The 12,004-nt window shown below is 35.1% G+C and overlaps 1 pseudogene; it reads left to right on the forward strand.

The window, feature by feature from the left end:
* Window positions 1–749: 749 nt before the first annotated feature.
* LOC123634844 lies at window positions 750–6,980 on the forward strand (annotated as a pseudogene).
* The last annotated feature ends 5,024 nt before the right edge of the window (window positions 6,981–12,004 follow it).

A 12,004-nucleotide genomic window follows, 5' to 3' on the forward strand; every position in this document is an offset into this window, starting at 1 on the left:
TACCATTTTATAATTTGTAATTTGCATATGCTTTATAATTGTTTCCAAATTAACCTGGATCAATTTAACTAAAATTAAAATATTTCCTAAAGTTTGTACCACCTCTTTGAAACTGGGCTATTGCAAAACAAATTTCTTTTCTTTTCTACCCCTTCATGAAGACAAACTAATTCTGTGTTTACCAAACCAATGCAGCAGAACATATCCTTAAATGCAAGCTAAAAAGCTATGTGAGAAATATTTGAAAATTGGCTATTTTTACTCATGCTTTACTGACCTAATTTTAATCTGCATATATTATCATAAGAACTCTGTGTAGCATTCACTTCACAACATAAGACACAGTATCTTAACCTTCCCCCAATTTACTCTTACTCTAGATTAACCGTTCTTTAATGATCTGCTCTTAGCACTTTATTATAACACTTACCTCACTGATTCACAGGTGGTCCCAGAATTTCATTTGACATTCAGACTGTCCTCTTTTTCTTCATTATACAACACCTGAAAAATTGGCTTTCATTCTCCAAAGAGGACCTGTGTGTGAAGTGGAGCCATGATGAATTTGAAACATCACAGGGAGGCACTGCCTGCCAGCCAACAGTTTGACTGGCTTTTTTTATTTTTATTTTTTTGAGATTCATTTATATTTAGGTGCAAAGCTACATGGTTACACAGCATTCTAAATAGCATATATAACATTTATCAACCTTTCTTATTACCTTTTACTTCCCATACAATTAAGAATAATGCACCTACTGGAAAAAAAGTCCTCCAAAATAAAGCAGATTTCAGTGAGAAAGAATGGAAGTGTTATGCTCAGGAACTTACTGCAGTCTGGAGCGTACTTAAGTAAGAAAGCCACTTTCAGTTAGTTTGCACAGTTTTAGTGCTCAGCTGTTCTAAGGTCTTTCCAACACGAGTGCTGGCATGTTTCCTCCCGTTAGCCAGAGAAAGAAGACAGGCTAAGAAAACTGTGAAAAATACGGTATTAACCTATTTGAAATTTACATGCCTTATTATAATAACTGTGTTTTATAATTCACTTCAAAATATTCACTCCAATAATTCAGCTCCTTTCTCTTTTTTGTGTGTGTAGCTATTTTCAATGTCTATTTAAGAAAGCCTGCTAAAAATCACTTAATGCTCCACCCTACTGTTCAGCACATATCTCATAGCAGGAAAATACTTAGATTTTCAGCTTCAATTTCTATAAAATAAATGTGTGTACTGCGTTATCAATTTTTGAAAGTTCAAATTGCAAATAGAATCTTTTGACTTGGAAGGAGTTTATCTTTTTTCCTAATCTCTAGTAAATATTTCATGTAGATGTTTCAGAAGGAATTATAAATAGAAGTTTAATTTTGATAAAATTTCCTAGGCCTTGTGTTTGGAGATAATTTTTACATTATTTATACAGGTATAACATACTTTAATATAAGACAATTTTTTGAAAAACTTTAGTACAAGTGAGGGAAATTCTTTATTTCCATACCCAACATTCTGAATAATACTGAAGAAAGGCTTTGGAGGAGAGAGGTTTTCTATTATCTTTTATGTTTCAAAAGTATTCTTAAAATACCTTTATTTTCTATGTCAATTAAAAGTTGCTTTCTAGTAGTGTCGTATATTATGTGGGTTACTCAATTTACAGGTATTTTCATAGTACTCAATTACATTATGGAGACTGGACAACGCATGAATTTTTCTAATGGTTTTATATAAAGCACTTGAAGTCTCTATTATTTTATAATAGGCAATACCTAAATGAATAATGAGTTGGACTCATCTTTCTTATGTGACTCTAAAGGTCAAATCATACCACCTGAATATTTTTATCCTCTATGAATATTTCCATTTAAGAGTTTACTTAAAAGAACTTTTAAATCTTCTCATTATGTCTTAACAGCATGATATCATACTCTACTTTTTGACTTCTCCATTTGATATGGAATAAAATTGCATCATATGGCAGAGGCATACTCACTTAAAGTCTTCAATTTAGAAGCTTTCCAGAACCAAACTGAGTCAATCTATGCTTTAGAAGGTCCCCCACAAAAAGGATCCTACATAAATTACTGTGTGTTCAAAGGTTTCTGATTTTAATCTAATAACTGAAATATCAAAACTATATTTTAATTCAGCATATGGGCACCACTACCAGGTGTTCTCATCAGATTTAGGAACCCTGCAGCAAGATTTATCAGTGGCAAAATGCTAAAATCCTAAATTTAGTGCCAGAATCCCTTTTAAATGGCATTTATATGTTGATATCTTAACCTACTTTGAATCCCCTAAGCATCTTGTCTATTTTTATTAGTTGATTTGCTGATCTTTTTTTAAATTTACAAAGGCTCTTTAAATTATCCTAAAGTCATATATTTACCACGAGAAAGCAGGTGTCTTTTTAGAGTGTAGATGCTTAAGTTGCTCATAAAATTAATTTCCTCAGGTTAGGAGAAGGTTTTTAAATTCTAATTTGAAAACTCTAATCCGGCTTCTGAAAACACTGCATCAGCATTCAGATATAAGAAAAATGGAAACATAAAAATAAAATAAATTTAATTCAATCTAGCATAGCATAAGAGTATGACAGCTTTACATAATCAGCTAGATGGTTTTTAGAGTCAAACACAGAGCAACGGAGTCTTTGTTTAGGGAGAACCATTGTTCCAAGAAATAGATGTTGCTTTGATGATTCTACACTTGCTTGTCTGTTCAGTCTCACTTCCTGTTAGCACCAGCTCTGTGTAACTTTGCCTGTGCTCTGTACAGACAGACATACTGGACATTTAATGGATGAACTCAATACATTTTTAATTAATTTTTAAATATGTAGCTTACTAAATAAATAAATAAATTTAAAATTGAAATTGTTCCAGAAACCAGAATTCACGTTTTTTTTTCCCATAACCATAGCATTTGTGGTTTTCTTTTATATAATTAGAATGCAGTCAAATACATTGAACAATAAAATTATTCTGTATATAATTTGATCTTTAGTGATTCACATGGCACTTTAAGCTATTACAGTTTCTCAGAGTCAACATCATGTACTTTATAATTTTTATATTGTACTGGTAAAACATGGTGATATTGATTAACAGAGTTCTAGTAGACACAACGATTTACATACCAGTTTTATTATATCTTTTCTTAACATTGAAATGATCAGAATACAGACAGACTTCTATATATGCACATATACACTAGGTATTTGTAGCTAGACTTCAAGTGTCTCACTTTAATGTTTCTAAACATAAACTGAGCACTTTGTCCATAAATCTCTTCCTTCACCTTCATTTTGACTGAAGTTTTTATGTCCAAATACCTGGTCTCCAAACCTCAAAATATCAGTGTCATTCTTATCTTTTTCTTTTCTCCTTCTCTGAATTTGAATGGTAATGAAACCCTCGTCTATTACTTATTAGAAGATACTTGCATCTGTCTTTTTGCCTGAATTGCCCACTGTCTTTCATCACACTTCACTTTGACTAGTAATAATCATAGTTGATGGTATTACACGTCTATCACTAGCCAGAATCTAAGCTAAACCTTGAACGTTATTATACTTCAATCCTTAAAGTAATACTGATTTTTATTCTCACTGAAGAAATGAGTCTACAAAAGGTTAGACAAATGAGGTGACCTGCCTGATTTCGGAGAGCTAGATCTTGTTAGAGTCAGAATTGAAACCTGCTCTTAACTTCTACACTGCACTTCACCAACAACTGAACTGCTACCTTCTCATTCAGGGTAAAATCCTGACTTTTAGCATGGTACCCAAGCCCTTTAATAAAAATCTTCCTTTCTCATCTCAACTCCCACTCTCCACTGCATGGATCTGATACATCTGTGACAATAATTTTTTCTCTAAATCTAGAAAATGTCACCAACTTACAGTGCCATTGTCATTTCATGTCCTTTCATCAAAATTCTACTCATTTCTCAGCACTCAATTCAAGATCAGTTGAGATATCAATTCCAACATGATAACTTCCCAGACATTAGGGGGCATAATTTAATAGGTTATGAGAGGGTAGAATATAATGTAATGACTTTGGAGCCAGACTTCCTGGGTTGGAATACTGGCCATAATCTTAACCAGTCTTTTGACCTTGGCAAAGTTACTGAAACTTCTTATATATGTTTCCTCAACAGTAAAATGAAGCAAATACGTGGAAAGAACTTAGAACAGTGCCTGGCACATTGTAATCAATTTCTAATGGTTTGTTGCTACCATTTGTTCATTTCCACATCTCATTTCTAAAGTAATCTAAAAGGCGTTATGAAATTACAGGTAGTATGACAAGGAAAAAATGATAGAATAATAAGTTAAATAAAAATTATAAAAATTTTAAGAAATGTAGAGTAACGTTTATATACTTTTTAAGAGAAGACTTCTTAAACATATAGAAAATTAAGAAGTTATTAAATACATGATTAACAGAGTTGCTTGTATATAAACTTTAATTACTTATACAGGCATACCTCATTTTATTGCTCTTTGCTTTATTGCACTTCACAGATAATGTTTTTTACCAACTGAAGGTTTGTGGTGATCCTGCGTGGAGCAAGTTTATCAGCATGTGTTCACTTCATGCTTCTGTGTCTCATTTTGATAATTCTTGCAGTATTTCAAATTTTTTTGTTATTATTATATATGTTACGGTGGTCTGTGATCAGTGATCTTTGATGTTACTATTGTAATTGTTTTGGAGCATTACAAACTGTGGCCATATAAGATGGCAAACTAAATCAATAAATGTTGTGTGTGTTCTGACTGCTCCACTGATGAGCCATTCCCCTCATCTCACTTGTTCTCCTAGGGCCTCCCTATTCCCTAAGACACGATAATATTAAAATTAATCCAGTTACTTACCCTGTAACAGCCTGTAAGTGTTCAAGTAAAAGGAAGTGTTGCATGTGTCTTACTTCAAATCAAAAGCTAGAAATGATTGAGCTTAGTGAGGAAGGCATGTTGAAAGCTGAGATAGTGTGAAGGCCTTTTAAGCCAAATACAGTTAGTTAAGTTATGATGCATAGGAAAAGATCTTGAAGAAAATTAAAAGTGCTACTCCAATGAACACATGAAGGATAAGAGAGAAAAACAGCCCTATTGTTGATATGGAGAAAGTTTTAGTGGTCAGGAGAGAAGATCAAATCAGCCACAACATTCCCTTATGCCAAAGCCTAATCCAGACTAGGCCTTAACTCTTCCCAATTCTACGAAGCCTGAGGGAGGTGAGGAAGCTGCAGAAGAAAAGTCTGAAGCTAGCAGAGGCTGGTTCATGAAGTTTGAGGAAAGAAGCCACCTCCATAACATAAAAGTGTAAGGCAAAACAGCAAGTAGCAGGAAAAAGCTGTAGCAAGTTTGCCAAAAGATCTAGTTAAAATAATTGATGAAGGTATCTACGCTAAACAAAAGATTTCCAAATAATTTTGTAGACAAAACAGCTTTCTCTTGGAAGAAGATGATCTAGGGCTTTCATAGTTAGAAAGGAGAAGTCAATATCTGGCTTGAAAGCTTCAAAGGACAGACTGACTCTCTTGTTAGGGGCCAATGCTGCTGTTGATTTTAAGTTGAAGTCAGTGCTCATTTACCATGCTGAGACTCCTAGGGCGCTTAAGAATTATGCTAACTATACTCTACCTGTGCTCTACAAAGAGAATACCAAAGCCTGGATGACCGCACATCCATTTACAGCATGGTTTACTGAATATTTTAACCTCACTGTTGAGAACTACTGTTCAGAAAAAATGATTCCTTTCAAAATATTACTGCTCTTTAACAATGCACCAGCAGACCCAAGAGCTCTGATGGAGATGTATAAGGAAATTAATGTTTTTTTATGCCTGCTAATACAATATCCATTTTATAGCCATAGATAAATGAGTAATTTAACTTTCAAATATTATTATTTAAGAAATATATTGTGTAAGGCTATAGATGCCATAGACAGTGATTTTTCTGATGGATCTGTGTAAAATATATTGAAAATCTTCTAGAGAGAATTATTCACCATTCCAGATGCCACTAGGAACATTTGTGTGGGTGGGCAGGGTTGTTCACATCTGTAATTCTGCACTCTGGGAGGCTGAGGCAGGAGAATTGCTTGAGCTCAGGAATTTGAGACCAGCTTGAGCAAAAATGAGACCCTGTCTCTACAAAAAAATAGAAAAAATTATCTAGAAATGGTGGTGCACACCTGCACTCCCAGCTACTGGGGAGGCTGAGGCAGGAGGATTGCTTGAGCCCAGGAGTATGAAGTTGCTGTGAGCTACGATGACACCACTGCACTCTACCCAGGGTGACAGAGTGAAACTCTGTCTCAAAAAAAAAAAAAAAAAAGAATATTTGTGACTCATTAGAGGAGGTCAAAATATCAACATTAACAGGAATTTGGAAGAAGTTGATTCTAATCCTCATAGATAACTTTGGTGGGTTCAAGACTTCAGTGGAGGAAGTCACTGCAGATGTGACAGAAATAGCAAGAAAAATAGAATTAGAAGTGGAGCCTGAAAATGTGATTGAATTGCTGCAATCTCATGATAAAACTTGAACAGCTGAGGAATTGGTTTTTACAGATGAACAAAGAAAGTTGTTTCTGGAGATGGAAACTACTCCTGGTGAAGATGCTGTGAACATTGTTGAAATGACAACAACAGGTTTAGAATGTTACGTAAACCTAGCTGGCAAAGCAGCAGTAGGATTTGAGAGGATTGATTCCAATTTTGAAAGAAGTTCTATTGTGTATAAAATGCTATCAAACAGCATCACATGCTACAGAGAAATCTTATCTGAGAGGAAGAGTCAATTGATGGGACAAACTTTATTGCTGTCTTGTTTTAAGAAACTGCCGCAGCCGCCCCAGCCTTCATCAACCACCACCCTGAATACTCAGCAGCCATCAACATCAGGGCGAGACCTTGTGCCATCAGAAAGATTATGACTCACTAATGGCTCAGAAGATCATTAACATTTTTTAACAATAAAATATTTTTAAATTAAGGTAAGTCCAATAATTTTTAGTCATAATGCTTAATAGACACACTTAATAGACTACAGCATAGTGTAAACATAATTTTTACATGCGTTGGAAACCAAAAAAAATTTGTGTGACTTGTTTTACTGTGATATTTGTTTTGTTGTGGTCGTCTGGAACCAAACCTGCAATATCTCCCAATATGCCTGTGTAGTAAAATGTGACACAAACAAAACTACAATAGAAGTGACAGATTAGACTAGCATATTTTTAACATATATGGTAGATAAGGGTTTAATTCCAACATCAAATAAAGAACTCCTATAAGTCAATATCATTTGAAAAGAAAACCAATAAAATAATGAGCAAAAGTGAAATAAATGATATGCAAATGTTTAATATTTAAAAATACTAATTTATACAAACTTCAATAATTTTCCCCCTTACATAATGTAAATTTATATAGATCAGTATTAATTTGGTTTTGGTAAGGATTTAAAGAAGTATTAAATCTTCTATATTGTTTATGATGATGTAAATTGGAATATTATTGAAGGATATATAGAATCTATTAAAAAGTTTTGGAAATAAATATATTTTTTGATTAATTTGATTGATACAGCAATTCCTCTTTCGCATGTCTTAGCCACACACACACATAATTCACACATTTGAACTGGGATCCTGGCTGCTGCTTCAACCTCATGTGATTTCCCGTTACTCTTCCTCTAGCTCCCTTTTTGCACACTTGTCATGCTGGCCTTCTTGCTGTCACTTAAATAGACAAAATGCTTTCATGTCGCAGGGTCTTTATATTTGCTATTACTTTGCCTGCAACTGTCTTCTCCCAGGTATTTGCCAAACTCACTTCCTTATTTCATTCTAGTGTTTTTTCAAAATTCCTTTTCAAAGCACCAAACACCTCAAAGAGTTCTTTCTTAAATACCATATATAAAATAATACTCATTACTCTTTATCTCCTTCCTCTAGTTTACTTTTTGTAGCCATTACAAGTGATATTATTATCCAGTCATTTATTCTGTTTCCTTTACTTAAATGTAAGTTTCATAAAGTAAGAACTATGCTTTTGTTAGAGCTGAACGCTTAGCACCTATAACAATGTATGATATGTGGTAGGTGCTCACTGGATAATTGTTAATTGAATGAACTAATCCCCAGGCTTTCATGCTTCTGTGCTGCCGGGTCAAGAGGGAATGCCAAGTACCCCTCCTCCTTGTTAACCCACATTTATAGACCTGCAGCCACCCTATGTCTAGAATCTACTGGAATTCATTTCTTTTGTCCGTTTATCCCTATATAATTTTCAAGGAATCTCTCACTTCCCAAAACCTAGTCTCTGTAACACTCTGCTCATATTTATACCCCCTTTTATTATCCCTCTCCATCTTCTGTTAGTCTTCCCTTGTGCCCTCCAGTATTCATAGTTGATCCTTAGTAAAATTCGTTATATCTATGACCTCTTTTCTATTGTTTAATTTCCTCTCTTCATCTAATGAAAACTTGGCTCTCTCCCAATGGTTCTGGTTTCCTTGCAAACCCATCAGATGATGGTTGTTTTTGCTATCATCACCTTTTTCTTACTGGACCTGGAGTTGGGGTAGGTGCTTTTTTTTTGTTCCTCATTTTCTCTTTTCAAACCATTTCTTCTGTCCTCCTCCCTGAAATTCTGTAAAGTTGAATCTCATGTCCTCTAAATATATCATCCAGTACCCCTCAGTGCTATCCCTGCAGTCCCCAACATCTCCTGCTTGTTTCTTAAGTCTTTTAGCTTCTGGCTCCCTTCTCACCGACAAAAGCCCTGTTTTCGTTCTTGGGAATCTCAATATTTCACGTAAGATGTTTTCAACACACTAAAGTCTCTGATCTTTGAATTTATCTGCCAAGTGTCTTGTCCTCCACCTACCTTTTAGGTACCCTTTTATGTGTCATTATCAAAAATGGCAATTCTCCATAGTTTCAGCTGCATCTGTCCTTCCCTCTGACCACCAACATCAATCTTTCCAGTTTACTTACTCTAATTCCAAACAACAAAACTTCTTTAATCCACTGGGATCTCTAATCAATTGTTTCAACCAACTTTTCACTGCCCCTCACCCCTCTGATCTTCTCATTCCTGTCCTTACCCAGCTTAAATTCCACTGGTAATCCTTACAATGGCTTCTTGATATATACCTTTAACTGCCTGCCTTCCCTTTTTATTGCTTTTACTTGTTTGGCAAGATCACAACTTAGTTGAATCCAGATCACCATTCTCTATGCCTGCAATTCTGCAGCTAAACGTAGGTAGAGAACAACACACAGCCATTGTCACTCATCTCAATTTATATTCATAACCACAAACCTCATGAGATCTCTTAATGTTAGTCAGGCAATCATACTTTTTCCTATTCCATTAATTCCTCCACTCTTCTATTTCAAGTTTATACTTTCTCCTCCTTTCTCATATGTACAACACCTCCTCCCTGTCCTTATTCTCAGCTGATGACTGTATATCAGATTTCATGAAGAATATTGAAACAAGTAACAGAGAACATCACAGATCTTCACCACTGTATCTGCCCACTCACCACTTATAAACCCACACTCTCTGCCACCCATCTTGTTGCCTGAGGTGAACTGTCTGTGCTATCTAAGGCCAATTTCTCCTCATGTGCACTACATTCCAGCAATGTCTACTTACCAAAGAACACTTTCTAGCAATTCCCTCCTCTGTCCTACAACGCCATTTCCCCCCCTTCCCTACTGGATCGTTCTTATCAGCATGCAAACAAGCCAGTATTAGTTGTCTCCTGACCTGACCACATTTTCATCTTCCATTGTTATTACTCAGGTCTGCATTCTATTATCTCTTCCCTGGATTACTGTGATGGCCTACCGGGTCTTCTTCCACTTGCCCTGCACATCCTACACAATCTATCCCAACATAGCAGTCAGAAAAAATCTTTCTTAACACAAGTCAAGTTCTGTGCTTCCCCTTTTAAGATCCTCCCTGGATCCTCCCCTCATGTCACTGACAGTAAACCCTCAAGTCCTCAAATGTCTTACATGGTCTTATATAACTTACCCCCACCCAGCATAGGCCTCTCTGACCTTCTAGCCTACCTCTCTCTTCATTGATCACTCTGCTCCAGCCAAACTGTCTATTGCTCTTCCTCCAACATACCTGTTACTTTCCCACATGAAGGCTCTTATACTTGTTTTTCTCATCTTAGAAATGAGCTTCCACCAGATGGTTCACTTCCTTATCTCAATCAAGTCTTTGCCCAAGTGTCACCTTTTCAGTATGACCTGTTCTAATCATCTTATTTAGAATTGTAACCTGCACTCTCTCCCTACGCTTCTGTGCCTCCTTGCCCTGCCCTTTCTTTTTCCATAGGATTTGTCACATTATAACACACAATATGGTTTATGTTTATTATTTACATATTTTTATTACCTGTCATCACCACTGCATGGTAAGCTTCAGGAGGGCAAGAATTTTTGACTGTTTTGTTCATTGCTGAATCACAACAAAAAGCCTGTAACAATATCAGCAAGGTTGTTGGCATCAATTAATACTTATTAATTGAATGAATGTATTTGTGCAAAAGACATATGCATAAAGATGTCTGGTGCATCTTTGGTTTAATATGAAAAAACTGGATGATATCAATATTGGAATGGTTAAAGGTTTTAGTTATTATATTGATATTATACATTCATTAGAAGATGACATGACAAACTTAAGAAATACAACACAAAATAGGATTCCATTAGCACATTAAAATTACATTTGTAACAGATGTTAAATAAGTATATGAAAAGATTCTCTTCTACATCATATGTCAACAAGACAATGCAAATTAAAACGAGACACCACTACCCACCAACAGAATGGCTGAAGTCCAGATCATGCTGGTGAGGATGTAGAGCACCAGGAAATTTGATTCATTGCTAGTGGCGATGCAAAATGACACAGCCACTGACAAAACTACACAAACTCTTACCATGCGATCCAGCAGTCACACTCCTTGGTATCTACTCAAAGGAGCTAAAAACTATGTCCATACAAAATCTGGCATGCAGACATTTATAGCAGCTTTATTCATAATTGCCAAAACTTGGAGACAACCAAGATGTCTTTCAGTAAGTGAATGGATAAATAAATTGTGATACATCCAGATAATGGAATATTACTCAGTGCAACAAAAGAAAGGAGCCATCAAGCCATGAAAAGATATGGAGGAACTTAAATGTATATTAATAAATGAAGGAAGCCAGTCTGAAAGGGTATATATTATTTAATATATGATTCCAAATATATGACATTTTGGAAAAGGCAAAACTATGGAGACAGGAGAAATATTAGTGGTTGTCAGTGGGAGAAAGGGATGAATAAGCAGAGCACAGAGGAATTTTAGGGCAGTGAAATTATCCTGTATGATACTATACAGTGATACATGTCATTATATTAAAACATTTGCTCAAACCCATGGCATGTACAACACCAAAGTAAACCCTAATGTAACTGTGAACTTTGGGTAACAGTGATGTCTCCATGTGGGTTCATCAACTATAACAAATGTACCCCTCTGGTGGAGAATATTGGTAACAGGGGAGGCTATGACTGTGTAGGGGTAGGGGTATATAGGGACTCTTGGTATTTTCTGCTCCACTTTCCTATATAACAAAAACTGCTCTAAAAAATAAAATCTATTAAAACATATATATATATCTCTCTGTAGATAAATAGATATATGAATAAACAAAATAATTTGTAATAGTGCATATAGTTAGGCAACAGAGGAGGTTTGATGAGATAAAGAAGGGTGAACATGGAATTTTAAGTTGATTTTAAATTGTTTGAATTCTTAAAATGATATTCATTCACAGTGTTTATGAATTTTAAAAATCAAAAAATTAGGGCAAAAGAAAACTAAATGAGGAAAAGCACAATGAAATTAATCATCAAAATATGCATATAAAATTCTGTAAATTTTCTAGCTGTGGGTCACAAA

The sequence above is a fragment of the Lemur catta genome, chromosome 3, assembly GCF_020740605.2.
Source record: "Lemur catta isolate mLemCat1 chromosome 3, mLemCat1.pri, whole genome shotgun sequence".
In the NCBI taxonomy this organism is placed as follows: domain Eukaryota; kingdom Metazoa; phylum Chordata; class Mammalia; order Primates; family Lemuridae; genus Lemur; species Lemur catta.